This window comes from Molothrus aeneus, chromosome 6 (genome assembly GCF_037042795.1).
Source record: "Molothrus aeneus isolate 106 chromosome 6, BPBGC_Maene_1.0, whole genome shotgun sequence".
In the NCBI taxonomy this organism is placed as follows: Eukaryota; Metazoa; Chordata; class Aves; order Passeriformes; family Icteridae; genus Molothrus; species Molothrus aeneus.
Window position 1 is genome coordinate 48,830,832 of NC_089651.1, and position 12,058 is coordinate 48,842,889.

The following is a 12,058-nucleotide window of genomic DNA, read 5'->3' on the forward strand; positions in this document are numbered from 1 at the left end:
TCTCCTGTGCCTTTTGCAACACCATTTGCTCACCTGAGATGTCAGACTTCTCTTCCTAAAACTGAAGAACCCAAATTCCTTCCCGTTTGTCTGTACAGGCAGTTTTTTTCAGATCTCTGATTTTTGGCTTTTGATCAGACCTCCCAAACTTGACAATACTCTGCTTCAAGCTTTACCACTGCCTGAACAGTGAATGATTCTTTTGTACTTGTCTTGCTAGAGATGGTTTCCTCAATAAACCCCAGTACAGTCACACATTTTCAAACAATCTGATTCTTATGTTTCTTGTGTAAACCCCTATAGGGTCTGTCTTCTATTTTATCTCATGAAACTGCTGGTTAGAGGGGAACAGTTGGCAGAGCAGCTGTAGATTCCTTTTCTTTACCTAGCTGAAGTGAGAAGGTGGTCTGCAATTCAGTTTTAATAAGGTGTCTTTCTTCCATTTTGCTGAGGAGTTTCTGCCTTGTCTCTTTTTCCTTTTTTACACATGTGCTCACATACACAGTGCCTTTGTAGCAGGATGCCTCACCTAACTGGAGGTAAAAGAGCTGGAACTGTGCAATATTTGCAGAAGTTACCACTGCTGGGTGAAGGGAGGCTATGCTGCTTTAGCACCGAAAAATGACCTGAGACCAGTCTGACTCATCAATCTGAAAGTTTAATGCTCTGAGGAAGAACAACATTTCCTGACAGAAACTGGCATCAGTGAGCACGTGCCAGAGAAAGTTCCTGATAAAGCAACCAACAAGTTGTAATGCTGATAATTTATCTAAAGCTGCTGAGCTGACACAGCTGGCCTAGGGACACAGGACTGCCAACCAGTTCATATTGTGAAACCCCTGTCTCACTTTTTAACCATATCACCTCTTGGAGTGTGTGTGGAGATTCCTCCCCTGAGTGGGGACCCCTCTCCAGGTTTGTCCTTGAGATTGGGCAAAAGAGATTTGCTCATGGTCCTTGGTATGGGTGTCCAACATACATCTCTACGTAATTTGCTGACTTTGATATCATGGCTTGGATATTGCTTCAAGAAGACTACATTAGTATCTGTAGCTTAAATCATAGATTAATATATTCTAGTCTAATCATTATCATAATCCATTTAAATAAATAATTAATTTTATTCACATGAATATATATGATTTGTCACCCTTAATCCTATATGACAAAATCAAGTAAAGGCTCAATTACACCTATAAAGTTCTTTAGACATAAACTGTTGGCTAAGTCTGGGGCTGAGATTGGATCATTGCAATTATCCTGACTTAAACTCATTAAGAAAAAGATGCAACACAGCCAATATTTCCCAGATACAGTATAAAAGATTTTGATTTCCTCCCCCACCTTTTGCTAAATTGCACATCCACACACAATTCATGCACAAGAGCACCCCGCAGTCATCAACAGACCCAGTATTCTCACTGTTTTCAGTAAAAGTTGTTAGACTGGGTCAGAGAAGGCTACTGTGGAAACCATTAAGAAACTTTTATTTGACAGAATTATTCAAATGCTAAAACATGGATACAATAAACAGATAGGAATCTAAATAAGTTAATGAAAATCATTAGGGAAATACTAAATAGACCAAGCAAAGGCTGAACTGGAGATGGCATCATACAGGGCTGAAGAAAAATGAAACTTCAGAGAGGAGGTTGGAGAAGAACTATAACTCTAGTAAAAGCAGAATAATACAGAGAAACTGCAATATTTAGTGATGAAAAATCAAGGGAGATATGATATGCCAGCAATTTATAACACCTTTCTGCTTGTGAAGAACCAGCTAAAGTTTCTTTAGACATGCACAGACAGACACACAGACAGAGGCACACCAGATATTCTAGTATTTGGCATGAGGCACTCAAGTTACTCATAAAAAGCAAAAAGCTCAAGGGAAACATTAAAAACACTTTCCCATAGCTAAAAGGTTTTTAGCGTCTCCACACTTGGAGTGAGAATATCTGAGACATGTCCCTGGATCTCCTAGAGATTTGTTGAGTGGGTTATTAAAGCTCTCAAATGTCACAGAATTAGGATGATACTGCTGCCTTTTAGGAAGGTGTGAAACCTAAAGGGCAGAAGCATGGGGGTTTTTATTTATGTTTTTTTAAGGAAAATCCCATTCTCTCCTGAGGCACCATGTATCATTCCACACACTGCTGTAGTAACAGTCAGGTGTAGTATTCCTGTACCTGCTTGCCAGCACATCCTTTCAGAGCTGAAGTCCCCTCACTCTCAGAGGAAACAAAGGGATAGTCCCTTCCCTGCCCTTGCACAGCCAGAAGGAAAAGAGGGAAGTGTTTATAACATCAGCAGGACTGACCAGACAGACTGCAGCCAGCATATTTATTCCTTCTAAGGGTACATCTCATACCACAGTCAGAAGGTGCCTGCACACTCTAAGCTCTGTAAAAATCTAAGAACAAGAAACAATAAAACAATTCAAGCAGCTTTTGTTCCAATGAGGGTGGTAAAGGGAACATGTAAAGGGATGAACTTCTCATCTTTATCCTTCAGACTGTCCTTTCTAAAGTTCAGCTGTAATTTGTCTTGCATGTTTAGTATGGTTGCACATATTTTTGTCATTACAACTGATTGCAAAGATGATAAATCATTCATGTTTCACTAAGTAAGAGAGGAGTGATCCGAAAGAAACTGGTGAAAGTGCTGGAAAACCAGCTTTTAAAAAGTGAAAAAATAGTGAGTTTGATTTTTAAAAATGCCCAAATTTTCTACTCATACAGATTAAATCATGAAAAAATGAGAGGTTTATTCTTAACACAAGTACGTGTAGAGATAGGACAAGGGGGAGTGGCTTTAAATTGAAAAAGTGGAGCTTTATATTAGATATGAGGAAGAAATTCTTTATTGTAAAGGTGGAAATGCACTGTAACAGGTTGCCCACAGAAGTTTCAGATGTTCCATCTCTGGAAGTGTTGAATGCCAGGCTGGATGGGGCTTTGAGCAACATGGTCTAGCCATAGGTGTCCCTGCTCATGGCAAGGGGGGTTGAACTAAATGGTCTTTAAGGTCCTTTCCCAACCATTCTATGACTCTGATTCCATGTCTTCCAAAGCTGGGTTGCTATTTCTTCTTCAAGTGCATTTCCACTTAGAAATTTAATTTGGCAGAAAGTACGTATCATTTCAGTTTATAATAAATAAATAAATGCTGCTGAGTATTGAATTTATTGTTGAATGCTGAATTTCCTGCAGAGATGCAGCATTCAATAGTAAAATCAGAATTCTTGCAACAGCTCTCTAAAACTGCTCCTTGATTCTAAATCAAGCTTCTCCTAGAGCTAAGCTGGGAAAAAGGAGAAGTGTTAGGACAGGACAGAAAGAGAAGCTCTGGCTAATTTTTCAGCTGACCTTTAGGAACTTCTCCCTGACTGGTGTCAACATTCTCAAAAAGTGCAGAGTAACCTATTCCTCTAAAGTTAGCCTCTGGAAGAAAATGACTGCTTTTACTAAGGGAAGAGCCTATCTGAAAATAATGGAATAGCTCATCAGAGAAGGTTTAGAAAAGAGTTATTAAATAGTGGGAAATCTGCTTCATAGCTCTGTCTTTATAACTTCTCAAAGAAAAGGTGCAGAAATAGCTGCATCACAGAATACAGCCATCTACATGGAGAACTAAAATTCAGTGAAGCTTTCTACAGCATGGCAGACAAAGGTGTAAGAAGTTCCAATGGAACTTCCAGCTTGGAAGACATGCACATAGACACCAGGTCTGCAAAGGAAGCAGACCTAAAAAACTTTTCACATTTTCATAGAATCCTCATCTCTGGAACTGCCAGAATTTGACAGAATGACAGAATTTTGTTAAAAGTAGTCTGAAGGTCAGCTAGCCCTACCCTCTGCTCAAAGCAGGATAACTTCAAAGTCATATCAGATCACTCAGAGCTCTATCTAGGTGAGTTTTGAATATCTTCAAGGACAGAAATCTTACAATCTCTCTGTGTGACACAATCCACTGTTCAACAATCTGTAAAGAGAATTTCTCGTCACAACAGGAAATAGAAACTTTCTGTAATGCATTTCTCATCCCTTCCTTCTTGTCCTTCAGCATTAACGCGTGAGAAGAGTCTGGATTTCTGTTTTCTAGCAACCACCCACTACACTGTTTAATGTATCAAGTATTCCCCTTCAAACTCTTCTTCTGGATTAAGAAACCACTTCCATCAGCTTCCTCTTAGAATGTCAGATATTTCTATTCCTGTGTCATCTCAGTGGCCTCTCTTTGGACTCCTTCTAGCTTCCACTTGGTAAATCTCTCTTGTGGGTAGGAGTGGGTGGAAATGGAGACATTACTGTAAAGGCAGCCTCAAAATTGCAGGGCAGAGGAGAATAATTGCATCAACCTGCTGCTTGTGCTATTAGTAACTGAGCAGTGTGCTGCAATGCTTCCTTGTTAAAGGACACACTGCTGATTGATGCCGGACCTGCTGCTCACTAGGACTCTCCAGATCTTCTCCTGCAGGGCTCTTGCCTGCTCAGCTCACCTGCTGAGCATGGGGCTGCTCACCCCAGATGCTCATGTCTTTGTTGAACTGGACAAGTTTCCCATCAGCCAGCTCCTCTAGCTTTTTGAGGTCTCTCTGTCCTTTATCAGAGCCCTGCCCCCAGCTTGGTGTCAACCCTCAGGCTTGGCAGGGGCTCTTTTCTATCATTCAGGTTGTTGATGAACACATTAAACAGTGGCAGAACACCAGTGCTGAAGTCCTGCTCATTACGTGCTGAGCTCAGTGGCCCGGAAGAAAATGGGCAGTACTTCAGTACTTGCAGCTTTTCATGTACTCTGTAGGTCCCTCCAGAAATTTGTATCTACCCAGTTCATCTATAAGAATATAGTTCATGGAATTAGGATCAAACAATCTAATAAAGCCAAAATAAGCAACATCTACTACTCTTCCTTTTTAACCCAGCCAGCTGCCATTTCTTCAGAGAAGGCAAAACAGATCAACAGGCATCATTTGCCCTTGGTATGCCTGTGTTGAGTATTCCCAACCACCTTCTTATTAGTGTGCTTGGAAACAACTGAATTTTCTCCACAGTACTCTCAGGACTAAGGTGAAGATAAGCAGCATGCAATTTATCTGATCCTGTCTTTCCCTTTGGTTCTTCTGCTATGCTTCATATGGATTGTCCACCCAATAAGCATTTAAAAAGTATGTTGAATCAATAAACAATTTAAATCTATTCTTGTGACCTCAATTAAAATCAAGGTGGATAAGAACAAATTCTATCCTTAATTTTCCTTGTCTACTCATGCTGGGTAGCAGTGAAAAAGGAAATAAACCATACATGACTTTGGCTAATTTTATCTTTGCTGCTGTGAAATCCAGACTGTGGTTAGAATGGGGAAGTGCAACACAATAATATGAAGGTGAATTTGCTTATTTTCTCTTGGTCCTATAGTCCCTTTAATCTCAGTACTTCACTGTTTCTTCCAGTACTCTTCTTTGCTGTCCTATCTGTTATTACTACCAACCACTTGGAAAAATACACACAAGCAACGATTTGGTTTCTGTATCAATTAATTCTCATAAATAAATAAACAAGCAACCCCCATGGTATTATAGTAAGGAGTGGAAACATTTTTTTTCTACAATTGTTTGCAAAGAATATTTAGTAAATCACTTTTCTGCTAGAGTTAGGGCATGCACCTTCAGGACAGAGGACTATCTTACTTCAGTCAAATGTGAATGTCCACTCTATTGGTTCAGTCTTACTCTTATGTCATCTTAGCCTGGAGAGGGTTGCAACAGCACTGTTAAGGTTGGGATGAAATAAATATAAATGCAAAGACATGTTTGTAAACTGAGAAAAAGGAAGAGAGTAGGGATTAAGCATGACATGCAAAAATAGTGCAAAATTAACACTGGTAAAACTGGTAAACGCTGAAGAATGCTCTGCTCATACAAAGACCATGGCAGGGATGACTCACTAGCTGTAGGCCTGTGCTCTGCTAGGGGAGGGGGGTTTAATAAGTTTATAGCCCAGTGCCATTTCTCTTCCTGTTATTCAAACAAAAATATACTCTGTAGCCAGAAGATGCCCAAACCTGGAAAACAACACAGCATTCATCATCCTTAATGTCACACACGAGTCATCCCCACCACACTACTTGGACATAGGTATCTAGGAGCTTATGAATATGAAACCAAAGAATCACTATATCCAGAAACAAAAATAACCCCTCCCCTCTCCAGTCTCACACAGTTTTCTTGCAATCCAATGGTCTTGTGCCCCTTTTCCCATGCTCCTTCAGAATACAATAAATTCTTAGAATGAAATCAAGCATGCTATTGCAGGGGCTATTACAGGACACTGAGAAAAAGCTGAAAATGATTCATACATGTCACAATTTGTGTCAGGAATTAGTCCCTGACAGGCAATTGTCACAATAAGAAGTTCATAAAGATTACAATTTTCATATTAAAGCTCCAGGACTACTTAGGGCTACTCCTCTTTAGGATTTCATTACTATGATCATCAAATCCTTGTCCTCTATATCCTTAGAAAGAGAATTTGGGTATTGCTGAATTATGATGGCTACATCTGTTCAATTTTTATTGCATACTAATGCAGAAAAGGTTTAAACTACTCATTCCTCTGTTCCCTGTGTACAGTGCTTGGGTCAGCATGTGATTCAAGCCCTTGAGCAGCTCATGACCACTCTGCTGCCAAGAGCAAAATCCCCTGTCACTCTTCTGGCTCAACAAAGTGCCCAGTTGAAGCTTCCATTTTCCATACTTGATTTTAGCACTATCAGTCACATAATTCCAGGAAAACACCTTTGGATCAATTTCAAAATTCCCTACTAAACTGCTTTGGAAGTGTTGAAAAAGTCATACCCATCCCTTCCCCTATAATAAGTGATTTGTATTAACTCTTGGTGGATGTGTGGATAAACCCAATGCTAACAGCTCCTGAGTAGGGTCAGTTTGTCTGGAACTGTAGTATTAGAATTTCAGCTTGAGACTGTACCATTTAAATGCAGATCATAAGGAAAAGAGAACAAGAGGAGCTGTGTCCTTTCAGCACCTGGAGGATCAGTGTGTGACACTTCAAGGTTCAGTAGATTGCATCAATTAGCATTGCAGTGTCCCCTGTCAGCAAAACAATGCCATAAAGAGGCAATAGCACCTACATCAGAAAAAAAAAAATCACCTAGGGAAAGTTACAAAAGTAAGTTGCAAAAAAATTAAGCTATTTTATGGTGTATACTGCAAAAACATCAACTGCCTTCCAAGCACATATATGTTGTCATTATAGTGCAAGAGTTCTATTGTGAGTACATTGCAAGGGTTCCATATTGCTAGAGTTTCACACCTCCTGGATGTTTCTTGTAGGCAGCTCCTCTAGGCACTGACTCTTCCTTGTCCTCACAGCAGCCAACTGACTCCAGTTCCCAGCAATCCACTCTTTTATAACACTCTTCTTATTGGCTACAGCTGTGGCCTGTTAACATCAAGCTTGCTCCTAATCTTTAGTAATTGGTTCAGCTGCAACTCTTTAGGGGATAAGATTACATTCTATACCACCTTCATTTACCCATACTATATCCCCCTACACAGATAAAGTTGCATTAGAATATTTGTATCTAATCGTTAATTTCCCTTAGGTTCAGCCTCTATGGTCCTAAATGTCTATAAAGACTGCCTTGGGCATCTGCATTATCCTACCAGGCTGCAGCACACCAAATCTGGGAAGTCAGGTATATATATAATATATATATTATATACATATATGATCTGGGTCTTGTATATGAACAATACAAGATTTCCCTTAGGTTGTATATAAACAATGCAATTTCCCTTGTATATAAACAATACAATTTCCCTTAGGTTCAGCCTGTATGGACCTAAATGTCTACAAAGACTGCCTTGGGCATCTGCATTATCCTACCAGGCTGAAGCACACCATATCTGGGAAGTCAGGAGACTTTTCACATAAACAGTACAAGACTCAGACATAAACAGAATGTATTGTTCCCTGAGGTATAGGGCTGCTTTTGACTGAAAATCCATTAGCTTTTTAAAATAAAAATAATAAATAAAATATAACGGTCCAATCATCACAGCATCCCAACTGCAATCCCAGCAGCCTTTGTTCAGGCAGATTTTCACAGAAAACACAGGTTATTTCAGTTTGTACAGAAATGCTCCATACTGCCATTTAAGCATATGAGAACAAGACTTTTTCATCCATCCATCACCATCTGCAGGGAAGGGAGGCTACAAAGAACCAAGGCACATGGCTCTCTGATTTTTGCCCTACCAAACTGCCAAATTCTGACAGTTCCTTCTGTGCTACACTGCTTTACTGCTATCCCTTCTGCAAGTAAAGGGCAGCTCATACAGCTACCCTCATATCTGGACATTCATAATCATTGCTATTACCACAACCATTGTCACAGATAAAATTTTCATCAGCTAACTTAAATGGTTATTGCTGTACCTCATACTCATGCACCAAGCAGGCCTTGGTTCCTGTGTTTGCATTATGTCTCTCTTAGTGGAACTTAGTGGACTGGCACAAAAGAACTAAGAAATGAACCAACTGGTAAAATTTTACCTGAGGAAATCAGGATGGGAACAGTGTGCACTGGCAATTTTAACAAAGGCTGGTGCAACTGAGGAGGCACACGAAAAATAAGTCTCCTTAATCTCTAGCTGAAAGTTGTACAGTGTACTGTTGAGCTACAACAGTTAATTTAGGCATGTTCAGTCCAAAGGATATTTTAGAAATAGGATGTTTGCTTAGCTCATGAAACATATCTTAACTGCTATGCTTGCAGGGTTGGACACAGACAGCAGCATGCTTCCTTTGCAACATTCTTTCAGGGCACAGAGGAACTCAGCAATTTTCCAATAAGAGTGAAAAGGAGTCTGATTTTAACAAGGAGAATCAGCAAATTTCCTTCCTGAATGAGGGAACTTGATTTGAAGTAGATCTGTAAAGTTGTTTACAGGATTTCAGTAATTGTGAGGATAGGTGCACAATCCAGGACTTGAGTTGGAAGGGGTTTTGTTGTTTATTCCTAGGGGGGATGTTGAATCTTTTTCCTGGTACTTAGTGGTTGTAATTAATCCCACCCAATGTCTACAAAGGAAAAAGGAAAAACACTTGATGCAAAACAGCAGAAAATGAATAACCTAAACTGTAACACCCCGTGGCACTGTATGTCAGAGCTAATTCCATGCAGTGGCACCCTTAGGAGAAGCTTGGTGAGATAAAGCTGTTCAGGAAGTAAGAAAGAGAAGCAATTCTGATTCTGACATTGCTGTGAGGGTAAGTGCACATAACACTGGACTGCCAGTTCCTTGTGGAGCTGGATCACCCCTTTCCCTGGAGGTGCAGCCAACCTGTGATTAATGCTAGAGAAGAAACTGGGCCAAATGTTGTGGTTACAATTATATTCCTTCCAATGCTTCTGGATGTACTGATAAAAACCATTCTCATTCCAGCAGCATTTCCTGCTGCAGCCCATGCAGACCTACAAAAGGTACAGAAAAGCCTTGTCTACTCCTTCCAGTGTCACTTCCTTCATCTCATCCAGCACAGATTCAACTTCTGGCTACTCATCTGACTTTTACTGCTAAAAGAGCACCACAACATTTATTGCTCCTTGTGGTTTTCTCTATGTGCTTGCAAAGGGATAGCGTGAGATCCACTTGGCTGCTTTCAAAGACGAGTGCACAGAACTTGCACAGAACTGAAGAAGTTTAATTCTGGCTGTGTACCTCTACAACACAAGGTATAGAAGATCCAGTTTTGGAGCAAAGGGGTTTTTTTCTGGTAAGTAAGATGCAAGTATTTCCATCAGAATTGTCTTTGCTTCTCTGTTGATATTCTGTGCATCTGTAGTCAAACTTTATCTCCTTAGAGGTCTTTTAGAACTGAATTGATTGTACAGTCCTTCAGTAGCTCAGACACATTCTAGGTCCTGATTAATTCAATCACCCTTACAATAAAAATGTACCATAATTCTTAATTGTAGAAAGGAAAAACAATGTGTATTTACACATTACTGAAAAGAGGTTTTAAATGAATGCAGCACATCAAAGGACCAGAAACATATAGGAGACAAAAATCTGTTCCCATTCCAGAAAAATGTAACTGGCCAAAATGAATGGTTTTTTAAACCAGAAGACATCCCAAGAAGCTAAGACTCAGGGATGACACAAAACCCTTACAAATGCTATAAAACTGTCCTAATACAATTTATTTAGGAGAATCAGATCAGTTCAGGACAAGGAATAGGAAATTAATCAGCGTCCTCTTTAGAGAAAGTTACTCAAATATCTTCAGCTGCTAATTTTAATTAGTGAGTCTTGGAAAAACACTGTTTTTAGGAGAAGTAATGCACAGACTTAGCTGCAAAAATAGCTTCTTCTAGGAGACTGATCAGTGTGTACAGACACAGAGAGATTCCAAGAGCTGCACTTATCTGAATGTGGCTTCTATCACTTTCATGGCCAATAGTGCAAGTCACCTGTCCTCAAGGGGTCTGGGGACTCCTGCTCAAATCAAACTTCCAAGTCTCTGTTAAAAAGCCAAGGACTGTCTCCTTCTTCCAAACCTACAGATTTGGTAGGCCAAAAAGAACAAAACATACCTGGAAAAAGTCAGAAACCAGTAAGTAAAAATATGTGGTAAGATTTTTCTCCCCTAGAAAGTGCTTGCAATAGTCCTGAACAACTACCTAGGCAACCAATTTCCTCCTTATATTTACTCTTTATTCACTGTTTGTCGTCTTGAGTTAACAGAGTCAAATATTTGCATACATTCCCTCTCAGTTCCTTAAATAAATGCTAACTGAGCAGCAATGCTCCCATATAACCCAGTTCAGAGTGTATGCCTGGTGGCAGCAAGGTCAGGTTACATAGAGGAACAGAGATGCTGCTCACCACTGTAAGGAGAAAATTCCTGTGGCCAAAGCTCAACTGGAGTTGAAGCTTCCAGAAATGTGGGGGACAATAAAAAGTTTTTCCAAATATATTTATGGAAATAGTGTAAAAACAGCAACCCATTCCGGGAAGAGGATGGTCTCTTCACAAACAGGAACAGAAATGAGGCAGAGGTGTTTAATGCATTCTTTACCTCTGTCTTCATCACCTGTGATGAACCAAGGGATTCTTGGAACCCTGAGCTGGAGGATAATGACTGTGAGAATGATCAGTATACTCTGAAATTTCATGGTATCTGTTGCTCCAGATGGATCCCTATAAATCTATGGAGCCTCATGGGATTAATCTGAGAGTCCTCAAAGAGTTATCTGATATAATTGCAAAGCCTCTCTCAATCATTTTCAAGTGATCTTGGGAATTTGGAGTTGACTGGAAGTCAGTGAACATTGTCCCAGTTTTCATGAAGGGCAAGGAGGAGGATTGCAGAAACTACAGGCCTCTCAGTCTCACTTCGGTGTCTGGTAAAGTTCTGGAGAAGATTACTTAGGGAAGAATTGAAAAACACCTGAAAGACAATGCAGTCCTTGGTCACAGGCAGCATGACTTCATGAGAGGACAGTCCTGCTTATCAAACCCGATTTCCTTTTACAACAGGTTAACCCACCTACTTGGTCTAGAAAAGGCAGTGGGCATAATCTTTTCCGACTTCAGCAAAGTTTCTGCTACTGCCACAACACCCTCTGAACAAAATGTCCATCCCACACCTGGATAATCATGTTGCACATTGGGGGAGCAACTGGCCCACAGGTCAGACACAGAGGGTTACAGTGAATGGGGTGACATCAGACTGGTGACCTGTCACTAGTGGGGTTCCACAGGGCTCCATCCTCAGCCCTGTGCTCTTCAACATCTTCATTAATCACTTGAACACAGGACTGGAAGGGATGATAAGTTTGCCAACAACACTAATTTGGGATGAGCTACCAACTCCCTCAAGGGCAGAGATACCTTGACAAATTAGAGAGATGGGCAATCACCAGTCGTATGAAGTTCAGCGAAGGAAAGCTCTGGATTCTGCATCTGGGATGGGGCAGCCCTGTTTGTATGTATAGACTAATAGCTCCTGCCTTGCAGAGCTTTGCC